At 45.5% G+C, this 13,771-nt stretch overlaps 1 protein-coding gene across 1 annotated transcript in view; it reads left to right on the forward strand.

Moving 5' to 3' along the window:
- The window catches only part of Smyd3 (SET and MYND domain containing 3), a 550,432-nt gene that overhangs the window by 520,245 nt on the left and 16,416 nt on the right, over positions 1–13,771 (forward strand). The window lies entirely within an intron of this gene.

Consider the following 13,771-nt stretch of genomic DNA (forward strand, 5'->3'; position numbering starts at 1 on the left):
GGCTTCCCCTGCCTGCACAAGTGAGCCTTTTAAAGCAAGAATAGCAGTAATCTGCACAAGTGTTAAAAATCTACTTCCGACTGTAAAGTTCCTGAAATAGCCCTAGCAGAGCAATGGCTCTGCCCGGGAGATGATGTGCGATCTTGAGAAGCAATGAGCACGGAATAGGCATTGTAAAGACGCTGCCCTAATGAGCACTGTCTACACCACCACCGCCCCTTCCAGCAAATTCTATTACTCCATCAGCCTGCTAGAGATCAGTCAGGTCTTCAGAGAATAGCTTGTGAAAGCTGAGTTACTCCATGACAGGATTTTTGAAGACAATATAATTTGGCATTTCTCAATTTTCTCTGATTTTGTGCAGAGAAAGTAGAAGACTGTCATAAATATTTTCCGCAAATAGTGTTCTAAATGGAAGCACAGCTGGCAGAGAAGTGTCTGCTATTTGCTTGGAGGCTAGATTCCGGGTTTTCTGTGGGAAACAAGCATGCTGGCAGATTCATTGGTTTCACATTTCTCCAACACGCTTCTTTTTCTCTGTTAAGTGATGAGTTCAGTTCCGCCTGTGGACTCCTGGTGGTCGGGTAATGCTGGGCTATGGAGACGCCTGTGCTTCGTGGATTCAGGGCATATTAGGGGCTATTGAAACTGATTGGAAATGTTATTGTGCACTTTTAGATGTTAACCCAGTGCACAGAGGTGCCTAAGACAAAACTGATGGGTGGGGGAGAGGCTAGTGGGGACTTGAGGTGCTTTGGGAGGATCACATAGCCTCCTGGGATCTCGGGTGCCACATCTGTATAATCGTGGCAATAAAATGCAGTTTTTACTAGTGGTCAGTGAAATGAGTGGCTATGAATTTTGCCCCAAAGTACATGAAAAGCATACACTTAAGCCTGCTGTCATAACATGGTCTTTTGGCCCTGGCACCCAAACCCACTTTTTATAACCCTCTTTACCTTCTTAATGTCCCGTTACCTTCACTGGCCCCATGACTAACACTGATTTCAACTCAGTACTTATTTTTACAGAGCTTTGCCCTCAACTGTCAGTCTCAAGCTTAAGAGGCAATGTGCTGTCTAGCGCCTCCAAGAGTTCTTAAGAAAGAAACTTGGGCTGGTGGATTGACTTCGTTGGTAAAGACACTTGCTGCCAAGCCAGGTGACCTGAGTTCAATCCCCGGGACTCACATGGTAGAAGGAGAAAACTGACTCCTACAGGTTGTCCTCGGACCTCCACACATATGCCTTGGCCCACACCCTCCTCCCACATTAATAAATACATTATTAGTAAATGTAATAAAAAGGGAAACTTCCTATTAATTGAAATAAATATAATTGTGAAATATGAGCATTCTAAAAGGCTCTGTGAGAAATACAGGAGCTCAGGCAGTAGGGCAAATCCCAACCAAAGGTAGGAATTGGGGAATGGGTATCAAATACTCTCTGAATTACCCTTTTGATCCCTATCCCAGGAGGAGGCACACTAGAGCACGTTAGAAAAATTGTATGGGCCAGTAGAATCATTTGATGGGTGATGGAATGCCCCTTAGCTGTTCTGAAACACTCCCAGATGAGCGGGTCATCTAGCTGAGCCTTCAGACATCACAGAGCAGGGAAGAGACCACTACGCTACACTCTCTGAAATCCAGATATGGAAAGTGCGTAAGTGTAGGGAGGAGCTCATTGTTTTCTATCTGTGCATTTAGGAGTGGTTTCTTGCCCAGCAGTGAGTAAGTGGAGCAAATCTTATTTAGTTGAAGATGGCAGGGGCTCCCTGTAGGCATCACTGCCACACTGGGTTTCCTGAGGAGCAATGGAAACCTGGGGACAAAGGCTCATGAATAGACATGCCCAGGATTTATAGGAGAGCACAGGCTCTTCCTCTGTTTTGGTGACTGTACTTCTGAAATTTGGAATCAGATAGTCTGGCTCCCTAGATTTTGTTCTTGATTTTAAGGTTGTGTTGTCTACTCTGGGTCTTTTGCCTTTCCACACAAGTTTTAGAATTCTGTGGATTATATATACAGAAACTCTTGTTGGGACTTCAGTAAGAATCATTTGACCTGGTGGATCTTCATGGAGAGAGTTCTATACCTTTCAGCACATGAACTCAGTATGGCTTTCCATTTTATTTAGATCCCTGATTTATTCTACCTGCATTCTGTAATTTTCAACATATACATACCTTACCTGGATTTTTTTTAACTGATTTCATTTTATATATATATATATATATATATATATATATTTAAATAATTTAACTGCTCTTTGATTTGGGTTTTCATGTATTTGTTGTAGAAAATAAATATGCAATTAATTTGTGTGTATTGAATTTTTATCTTCTGGCTGTACTGAATTCAGTCATTGGCTTCAGGCACATTCTGTTTTGTTTTATTGAACCAAAGATCAAATCCAGGGTCTCCCATGTGCTACCACTAACTACATCCCTAGCCTTCTTTGCACTTTTTATTTTGAGGCTTATGAAGTTGCCCAGGCTGGCCTTGAACCAGTCCGTGTCTCAGCCTTAAACTTATGGTCTCCCTGGCCCAGGCTCTCATGTATCGGGATTTCAGGTCTGTGCCACCAAGTTTGGCTTCTTGCGATGATTTTAAAAATTGCTTAGTTATTTTCGGCCTGTTTTCAATCATGTAACCTATAGAGACAGTTTCTTCCTTTCTCGTGTGTATCATGTCCCCTTCGTGCCCCACCTTACTGCCCCAGTGACATTTCTGCACTGAGTTAGATAGAGTGGAGTGGGAACAGTGGACACCCCGGTGTCAGCATCAGTTTCAGAGAAAAAAAAGGACTCAGACTTCGTGATTGCCAGTGATATCATATGCCAACTGCCCTTTGCCCAGTGCTCTTCGAATTTCTGCATCAGATCTGTAAGTGGACAAAGGATGGGTATGCTCAATGTATAGCTAGTTTTCATAATCATGTGTATTTTTGTCTATTTGGAACTTATTGACTGAAATAGCATCTTCTTTTGCCATGTGTCTCTGACACATGAAACATGTATATTGAAAAACAAGCACCCAGAATGCACTTCTGCCAAGGTTCTTTATATCTTAGCCTTATCCTGTCGCATTCTTTGTCTCAGTATTTGTCTCAGTTTTCAGGCTGATACACCCAGCCTTTCAGTCTTGCCACTTCCTGCCCCTCTCTGCCTTTATATTTCCTGAGTTACAGTCTGTCCCTAGAGTCAGGGTCCAAGTTGGCTGAGGAGAGAGTGAGCTAGGAAGACTGCAGGGCCTTTGCAAAAAACCATTCCCACGTGGCACTCAGTTGTGTGGATTCCCGCTTGGTCTAGACTTGCATTTCTGGTCCATGATTCAGAGGGTGGGAGGGGTCTTTCCCAGCTCTCAGGCAGGCAGATTTATTCACATCCTGTGTGTGTCTCCATGCATTGCACACAGCAGTGTCATAGCTCAGGAGACATCCTGGACTCGAGCATAAGGCAGCCTCTCTCTCTCTCTGGCTGGCAGTGGTGGTCTGAGCTCTGATTTTCACTTAGAAATTTTTTTTAACTATTCAAAGTCTGTTTTAATGACTTAATGGACATTTTAATAGCTAATTGGGAGTTTTGTAATGGAGTTAACCTGTCAGGTTCCATTTTAACTATGGGTGTCCTGATATCCTGAATGATTACTAATTTCATCACATGTGGCTAGTCATACTCCCTGCTCTAAATCATTAAAATAGGACTGGGAGTGCGACTCAGTGTAGAGCATTTGCCTAGTGTTATGAGGACCCAAGTTCAGTCCCCAGCACCACCAAATAAGTAAGTAAATGCCAAATAGCAAACAGTCCATTAATTATACTGGAGGGAAAAAAAAGAAAACACTGCCAGAGGTTTCTCAGAGCCTTCAAATTTGACTCAATCTTTGGACTAGGGAGATGGGCCCAGGGGATAAGGCATTTTCCATGCAAGTGGAAGACTGGGATTTGGATCCGCAGAACCTGCGTAAAAGTCTGGGCGGTCATGGCAGCCTCTTTAAATCCCAGCGCTCTGGGGTCAAAAAAGGTAGTCACCAGGCAAGCTGGCTAGCTAAGAGTGGCCAAATCAGTGAGCTCTCCATTCAGTGAGAGACCTGACTTAGTAAAATAAAAATGGAGAGCAACTGAAAAAGACACCCTATACCTCAGCTTCATGCCTCCACATAAATGTGCACATGTGTACATCACACACACCACCACCACCACCACCACCACCACCACCATACACACTCAAAAATAACAAAATAAAATAAACTCAATTGTTTGCTTCTTCGGTGAAATGTTTAAAATTCTTGACTCATTTCCCTCTTGACAATGGCAAAATGCACAGGGCTTCCAACAGAGGGGACCCCTCTCCTCAGGGACATTCATTCTTCTTTCCAGCTTTCTTTTATTCTGCCCTTTACAAAACATGCTGCTTGCAGGCTGAGGAAATGACGCGGTGAGTGAAAATACCTGCTACATAAGCCCAATGACACGTTTGGTCACTGAAGCCCATGGGGAAAGCCAGGTGTGGTGGTGTCCATAAGTAATCCCAGCATTCCCTTGGCGGGATGGGAGGCGAAGACAGGAACAGGAAGAAGCTCCAGAACAGCTAGCCTGGAGTATGCAGTGCAGCAGTGGTAAGGAGATCCCAAAGCAGTGGTTCTCAATCCCCCCAAAGGGTCACATGGGGGTCGAACGACCCTTTCCCAGGGGTCACATATCAGATATCCTGCATATCAGATATTTACATTACAATTCATAACAGTAGCAAAATTACAGTTATGAAGTATCAACAAAATATTTTTATGATTGGGGAATCACCACAGCATGAGGCACTGTATTAAAGGGTCATAGTGTTAGGAGGGTTGAGGACCACTGCCCTAAAGGTGAAGAAAAGCATGACTCCCCAGAGTTTTTCACTGACCACACATGAACCTGCACATGTCTGTCTGTCTGTCTGTCTGTCTGTCTGTCTGTCTGTCTCTCTCTCTCTCTCTCTCACACACACACACACACACACACACACACAAATAAATTAAATAAATAAATAAGCAAATAAATAAAATACTGGCTAGATGTCTGCATTGTAGAAAACTTAAAATTTTGCAAGTTGAAAGTATGAAGGAAGATAGTGATCTCATGACTGCAAAGACTTCTCCAGAAACGTGAAAGGAACTGAATGATTTGACCTCTCAGTAGGGATTTGGTTATGTAACAAAGCATATGAAGTGCATACACAGTGCAGTGGTCTAAAGGGGGGCTTGTATATCTGGGCTCCAGAGAAGGGCAGGGCTAACCTGCTGTGTCTCCCTGACCGCCTGGCTTGTCAGAGGAGAGTCCATGAGCAGAGAAGCACTGAAGACTCAAGCGTTGGGAAGATGCATTTTCTTTCTAGATACCATGGAACTCTAGGGAGATCATTAATAAGCATGTGCCTTTTAATTCTTTTTTTTATGTAAAAGGCTAGAGTTTTTTTTTAATCACATAGAGAAATGTTATGTTTTTAAAAAGAATACACTTTCATGCAAAATTTTATATATCAAGACCGGTGGTTTGAATTCCATCCTGGCTACATTAAACAGACCCTGGAAAATTGCATCCCAATGCTTCTTCAATTTTAAAGTAGAGGTAAAGGAAGCCCCTTTTAAATGATTGCACTGTTTGATAACAGGGAAGCGTAAATATAAAATGATGTGGTTCCTTGAGGCCTCTAACATTGAGCATCTGTATGTATTGGGGAACCGTCAAAGTCTTCTGCCTGTCTTGAAAAAGATCATGAATGCTATGGACTATACTTCAGAAAACAAGAGCTAATTACTCCTTTCTTACTGTGTGTTGATACAAATTTTCCTAATTTATCTCTGCTCCCTACCTTTCTACCGTTCTTTCTACTGTTCTACTGTCTTCTTCCGTGGGATGGATTTAATAGAACGGCAGTCTGATCTAAGCAGAGTGAGTAGCTGTAAAGCACTAATCAAATCCAGTGTAATTTGCTGACCACTGTGGCATCGGGTTTGCTCGGTCCTCTCTCCTACCCCATCATTTTATATTAGACAAAGGGAGCGATAGCGCGGTGCCTGAGCTTACAGACAGGAAGCCCAGTTCCATTTCCTCTCCTTTTGATTTAATAGACTCCATGGTTTTTGTGCACATTTTGTTATTTTTTTGTCTTACTAGATTTCTTTTCTTTTCTTTTTTTTTAAGTTTGTTTTATTTTTTGAGAAAGAGAGGGAAAAAACATGAAGTTGGGTAGGGAGGGTGGTGGGGAGGATTGAGAGGAGTTGGGGGAGGGGTATTACATACCATCTATCCATGCCTGTCCATGGCTGACCAGAGAGGATTTCCCATTAGATCCTGTAGGTTTGGTAGACACCAGGCTTGCTCTTCCATCCTGCCAGCCCCACGATCGTTATATCATCCTACTTGCTTCTTAGGGGTCCTTCTAGCTCTTACTATCCCACAGCACTTACTGAATTTTTAACAAACTTTAACATTTTACATCATTTTTCAAGAAAGAATAACAATGGTCCCTAGCCTGCTACCATATTTGAAACAGAATGGGATCAAAGTTTCACAAATTTGAACAGGTTCAAATAAATATTTTTAAAATCTTAGAAAAAAAATGTTCAGACTCTACTTACAAAAGCTCTTCCCAAAACAGTAATGTCAGAATAGCACAGTCACGTCAGCGTTCAGCTCCCAAGAGGCTTCAGTGGTCACGCTCAACTTCAGAGCTGGCTCTCGTGGCCTGTACAGTAAGGAAGAATAGGTTGAAAAGGACTAACAAAAATATCCTGGTAAAAATCGCGTTCCCATGTTTTCTCCAGGACTTAGTAACTAATGTACAGCGATTGTGTAATTCGTTATCGCGGTTGGCCTTTCTAAAGCACTTAAAAACATCGTCAGATATTTCATCCCTTAAAACATTGCTGCAGGACACCAAACAGGCTAAAGGCAAAGGACAATCCTGTCACCATTAGGAGTATTAAAGAGAAAGCCACTAACATGAAGTAGGACACTGTCCTGTCTGCCCCGGTATTCTGTCCAGTTTGTGGGACAGTTTTCCTACTTTGTCTTATGGTGTCATTGTGTGTTGGGGTTGGGGGGCTGCAGGAGGAGCAGGTTTGGCAGAGGGGAGAGGAAACCACTACAGAAATCCAGCCTTTGGTGAAGCGTCACATAAAGCATTTGGTGAGGTAGGGAGCACATTCAGGGCGGTATGACCACGCACAAATACAGAGACGATCTGAAAGTTAGGGATGTAAGCAATGGGCACTCAGTTCTTAGTTCGTTTTCTTTAAAGACTCATCAAAGTCCAGATATCGTGGCTCAGAATTGGTTCACCTATCTGCATGAGCCTCTTAACAGGCAGTATATAGAAGCAACCTGGCTGTTCCAGCCTCAGCCAGGCTTTCTGTGTAGATGCACACTCACCCTGAATTTATAAAGAATGGGCAAAGGTAAAAAGGACCCAAGTGATCCTTTTGGCTCTTGGAAAGTAACCCACTTCATAGGCTTCTATAGGAACAGGTGTGGGACTGTCTTCTGGAGCATGGGTAGCCTCTCCAGGATCACATCCCGAGGAAAACTGACTCTTGTTCCGCCAGCAGCCCTCAGTTGCCAATAGTTCCCGGGCAGGCGGCGGGACTTTGGGAGCCCTTCCCCCTCGTGCTAGGATATTGACTGATTTGCTTTTGCACAGGTCTGGAGCGTGTAGTCACAGTCCGTGTGTGCTGCGGCCCTGCGGTGCCTGGCAAGTACTGTTCTGACGCAGATGTCACCTACCTCTGGTTCCCACCATCTTTCCGCCCCCTCCTCCACAAGGATCATTTGTCTATCTTTTTTTTTTTTAACTCTGCAATAATGTCAGGTGATTTCCATGTCTTACAACTAATTGCCAAATATTTGCCAGCCCTGGCGAATGTAAGAGTTTGTGTTTGAATATGGCTGTGTGCATTCCCAGTGCATACAACACTGGCCTGTCACTTTTCTAGACCTGGGCAATGGTGATGTGACATGGTCGTGATGTTCCTGCAGCCCACATCTCTGTCTCCCTCATTTTAATTTGCTGCTTTGCAGCCCAGTCTCTACTCCTGAGCCTGGATTATGTGGACATTTAGACTAAACAAAAAGCTTTTTCAGATTCTTAATATCTAATTAGAGATGCATCTCAACAGCGGATCATACCCGAATGATTCATGAGCATCAGATTTGTGAGAATAAGAAAGCCCCACCTGTTGGGCAAAGGGCCTACTTGGAAATGTGTAAGAGAAGTGAAATGTGAGATGTATTATTTTGTGTGCAGAAATGGTCCCACTTTGTAATTTTGTGGAGTAAAAGAAACCCAAGAAAGACCTCATTGTAATGTTGTCAGGTGCCGTCACAGTGTGGCTCTGTGAACGTTCTTCTCACACTAAGTAATGTGCGCAGAGGTGGCAGAGACACACCTGACCTTCCCGGTGGTGTGGGATGCTGGTCCCACATGTCATAGGCACAGCAGGAGTTGAGGATTTGAGACACAAGTGGGAATCACAGCTGATCATCCCCAGTGCTGTTGGAGCTGGGGATGGAGGTGGGACACTGGGCATGGACACTGGGATGGAGGTGGGGACACTGGCAATGGTCCATCCACTTGGGGATTAGCAGCTTTCCGGACTAGTAGTGTGGGTTAAGTGAGGCCACGGTGAGGGTTTCTTGGGCAGTGTGGCCTGTCTCTCCTCTCTGGCTTTGTTCCCTGTTAGAGAGGGTCAGAGGGAGCAGGAGAAGGAAACAACAAGAAACTTATTTGTTACAAATCAAAGCTTCCCTGTCACAAAGACATAAATAAGTTCCATACAGCAGCTGCTTTAAATTAAACAGAGCCTGGGGCGCATAGGAGTCTGGGGCTGCTCACATAGCCTTGTCCCGCTTACCCGTGGTGCCTGATGCTGATTCCTCCCAGCGACTGGAGTCCTGAAGCCAAGTCGCTCAGTACTGAGTGCAGGCTGCTGCTCCTGCCCTTTTTCTGTCAGGTCAGCGTCTGGAACAGAGTGGGGGAGCGCCGCACCCCACTCACTGTGTGTTTGTTATTTCGGTTTAAGGTTCAGAATGTGATAAAACTCCAGCCCCTTTGGAGACTTGTGCTTGTAGGAATCTGTTTATTCCTCCCTCCTTCCCTTCCTCCATCCCTTCCTCCCTCCCTCTTTCCATTCCTCCCTCCCTCTCTTCCTCCTTACCCCCATCCCTCTCTCCTCTCTCTCTCTCTCTGTCTCTCTCTCTCTCTCTCCCTCCCTTCCTCTCTTCCTCCTTCCCTTCCTTCTTCCTCCCTCTGTCCCTTCCTTCCTTCTCCCTAAAAGGTAGAGTTTTAATATCTGCTTTAGGCACCAAGCTTACAAAATAATTGGAAATTTTCTCCTGGGATGGTATTGTCTAAAAGCTCATTTTTACCTAGAAGACATTCAGTACTTCATCAGGGTACTACAGCTCCAAAGGCTGCAGTCAGGCAACCCCCGTCAGTACAGTCAACCCAAGGTTACCTGTAGCCTGTGAGCAGTGAACCTCTGTGACTCCTGTGGACGCTCTGGCAAGAGAAGGCTTCAGCCTCTCTAAAGGGAGAAAAGTAAAACCCAGTGACCTGGGTAGTTTTGTTTTGGTTTGGTTCAATTGTCAGCCATTCACAAAAGTACAGTAATCGGATGAGTCTTCATATCCAGTGCCTGGCTTCCATGATGACCACCATGTTGTCTTTTATCCTTGTCAACTCTTTCCCGTTGGTGAACCGTCTTCAGGAAGCTGTATTTTTGAATCTGTGTCTTGCTGTCTTGTATTATTTGTGAAATTTCTCAGGCTTTAATGCTTCAGACCTTGTTCTGCCTCACCTCTTCCCTTCTCACCTTTGAGATTCCAGCTAATGTGCATTTCCCTCCTGTGAATCATGATAAATACATTCATTCGTCCTGCATTCCAGTTTACAGAGCCAGAGCCAGGACGAAACTGATCTTAAATTATTGAGTTATCACTTCTAGATTTTCTGCTGCCAGTTTTTATATAATTCTGATCTTTGCCAATAGCTTTTCTTATTTAAAATTTAAATATACTTATTATTGTTTGTTTGTTTAGACAGGGTCTCTCTACATAGTCCTGGCTGTCCTGGAACTCACTATGTAGACCAGACTGGCCTCATACTCACAAAGATCCAACTGTCTCTGCCTCCGGAGTCAACACTCAGATTAAAGGTATGCACCACCACATCTGACTTATTATAGTTCTTTTAAAGTTTCTCTCAGAACCTAAATATTTTAGTACAAAGGTCTGATCCACGGTCTCTATTAATCCTCTCCCTTGGTCTTCTGATAGTTACCTTCTTGTGCACCTGGTTATAGTTTTACTGACTGCAGAATGTTGTACAGAGAAATCAAACAGATAGCTCGAGACTTGGATGATGCTATGTCACTCACAGAAGTATATTTTTGCTGCTAGCAATCAAAGTAAAAACATATCACCTGAATTCAGGCAAGGTGTGGATGAAGTGATTCACTTTGGTAGTGGCTGGTCTGTGTCTGGTCTACCATACTATTCCTAGGCTGCAGTCCTTTGGGAGCCGCTGATAAAAGCCTGGTGTTGATTCACATGCCTCCTCCTGTTGAGTCCTCCGTGTAGGCTACTGTGTGTCCCCCTGTCAGTGAGGCCATCAGAGCCATTGCTCAGCTGGTTGGTGTTCCTGGTCCTGGCTCTCTTTTCAAAGCATCACAAGGAAAAGTTGCTCATACAGCTCACCTCCCTAAGCTTCCAGTCTTTTCCACAAACGTGAATCATTAGGACCCTGCTGCTTCCATGGTCTGGCTTACCTTCAAACAGGGTTCTTAAAATATTTTGACCATTTTTTCTTGTTCGTAGCAGGCATTGGTCTGAAGCAAGCTAATCCACCATTGCTGGGAAAAGAGATTCTGCTGAAGATATTTAAATCATGTCTCAGACATTACATCATTTAACATAAAACAGGTGGACATTTCCTTAAAGCTCAAATGCCATCGCATGCTCAGATTTCCTTCGTTATCTGAGAAAGGCCTTTTACCACTGCTCTGTTTGGATCAGAATACACCAGGCCAACGTATTGCATGTGCTTGTTACGTCTCTCAAGTCTTTTGAAATCTCGACTGGTCTTCCCTGTCCTCTCTTCCTCCTCCTTCCATGACCTGTTAAGGACCCTGCATTGAGGTCCCGTGGATTCCCACAGCCTCAGCTTTCAGCCAGCTGCTTCTACCCTTTTCTTTATCACTTGTGTTTCCCATAAAATGGAATTTAATTTTATGGGATCCATTAGATTCTGTTTTGGTTTGTTGGTTTCTGTTTGGTTTGGCAAGGGAGCTGTATAGGTAATGCCAAATAATTTCAACCGTGTCCCATCAGACAGCACTCAGTGTCTGGCTGCCCCATGTCAGTGACTGGTGGGTTCAGATTGCAACCCCCACCACTGGAAGATTCTCCAGCATCCTTTGGTCTAGTAGCTTTATCTAGTGATACCTTTCTCCCATGGACCAGATTTTCAGGAGATGCAAACTGGTTTTTCAAGCTCCATCACCATTCCACATTTCTCAGCTAAAACCCATACACAACTAGGTCTACATATTCACTCAGAGATGTAGATTCAACAGGCAGGCTAAGCTCTCATTTTAGGACCAGCAAATGCTTTATGTTCAGGTTTTTAAAATAGGCCTGAGTGATAAATGCTTCCCTCCCTGTAAATGCCAAGCTCAGCCACTATTGAAGCAATGTGAGCGTTGCTGTTTGATGTGGGAGAAAGCTGGGCATGCTGCAAAGGTCCTGCACAGGGCTTCTCTTCTCCATGTCCTTTGAATTCTCAAAGATTCCGTTGAATCAACTCTATGGCTTTGTTTGTCTCAAATCCTCCTTTTTTGTGGCCACAGTCTTAACCGAGGTGTCTCGGACACGAGGGCTTCTTTTCCAGTTCTCGGTGTGTCCTAGCTGGTGAAGCATTCTTCTTCCCCTCAAGAGGGTAGCATTGATAGGGAGCTGGGAGTCGGATATGTCTGCAGTGAACAGCCTGGCCTCAGGGTGCCTTCCCTCCAGCTCTGCATCCAGCCTCCCCCTACCACAGCAGAGTGACCTGTCCCTTCCCATGCCCCACAGGCTGAGCCCAGCATCCCATCTTCTCCTCAGTCTGAACCAGCTCCCTCTTGCTGCTCCCCAAGTCACTGTGGTGCTCGCTGCTCCCCAAGCACCAGTGTCGGTGCTGTGTCGGGAGGGAACAGAGGGATGGATACTCCTGCTCCTGTCTATGTTGTGACTCAGTCCTTAATCCTCCAGCCTAGCTCTGTGTCCAACGAGGTAAGAGTATGCCTTGGACTCTTGAAGAGGCCTGAAAGTACTGGACCCGGAACCCGGCGTCTCACATCTGTGCTTCCCCCTGTCACACCCTGATTACCGGTGCACCCCAGCCAACCTTCAGGCTCTCTCTGCAGCCTTGATTGACATCCGGTAGCCCTGTAGGTGAAGACCAGTAGACCCTCCCCTCTCTCATCCCTTCCCTATGCGGGAGGTTCCTGGAAAGCCCACACCCCAAGCAGACCACCCAGCAAGAGTGAGCCTCACCCCCTACCCCCACCCCACCCCCACCAGAGCCCCCTGGGGTGCTGCTCCAGCCAATAAGCATGACTCGATGATTCCACATGTCAGCTGGGAGGCCTCCGGGAACCAAAGTCGTCCCTGGCAGCCCCTGACTAAGAGCCGGCTCACTGAATTTTTGTGTGGGTGCCCTCACCCCCCACCCCCACCCCCACCCCCCACAGAAGCCTCCTGCTCACCCTCCCTTAAGAAACTCCACTCTGTTTTTAATCTTCCGGTGACCGAGGCAGGTACCTGTCACGGCGTAATTATGCACCACTTTCTCTGCCGTTGTCGCAGAACCGAAGCTTTTCCTTTCCTTCTGCTCACTGACATGACAGGCACCCACTTAGTGCAGAGATTATTAGTATAAAATTACTTTTTGGCCTTTAAATTTCACTATACCACATTCACAGCAATAAAATAAAACCCCAAATCCAGGTGTGCTTTTCAGGGAACGTGTCTGGGGCAATTACCTTCTGATAATGGCGTCCTGCACTTAAGCCTTTTGTCTGAGGATCTTGAAGTCATTTTCATCCAACTCCATAATGATGTTCATTCTGGAAGGGACAGGGGGTGGAACGGTTGACCTCGTCGCGCACACCAGAGATGAAGGAGATCGGGGACCCAGGTGTCCGCTTTGTGCTCACTCTCCTCCTCTCCTGGGTCTGTAAAGAGGCATGTCCGCCTTCCGGGGCACAGTGCTTGCCCCCAGGTTAGCAATCTACCTTTGGGAGAGCATGAATAGGTAGGTCTCTGTATCGAATTCCATGGCGAGGAGCCGAGTCAAGGGAACGGAGTGCGGAAGATCGGTTACACGGGAGAGCTTAACTGTGGGTTCAGCCGGCTCGTAGAGGGAGGGCAGCTGAGGCAGAGCCATACAGGGCCATACACTGTCAAAATCAGCTCCTGGACTATCTGTGCGGCCGTGGGCTATAAAGGCAGGTGCCTCCGTCTCCACATCGGGAGTGCGTTCTGCTTGTCCTCCCTGGCTGTCTAAATGCCCAATCCTTCCTCCTCTGATAGAGTCATTCCAAGTTCTTGGGAGCCAGCTTACCCCATGTGTCCTCCTCCAGTCCACCAGCCACCAGTCAGTTCTCTCGTTAACCGCTGTATCATCTTCTCCCTCCACTCACGGAACTGAGTATATGATTCGCAGGATATGAGCACGAATTCACTCTCCT

This window comes from Peromyscus eremicus, chromosome 15, assembly GCF_949786415.1.
Source record: "Peromyscus eremicus chromosome 15, PerEre_H2_v1, whole genome shotgun sequence".
Taxonomy (NCBI): Eukaryota; Metazoa; Chordata; class Mammalia; order Rodentia; family Cricetidae; genus Peromyscus; species Peromyscus eremicus.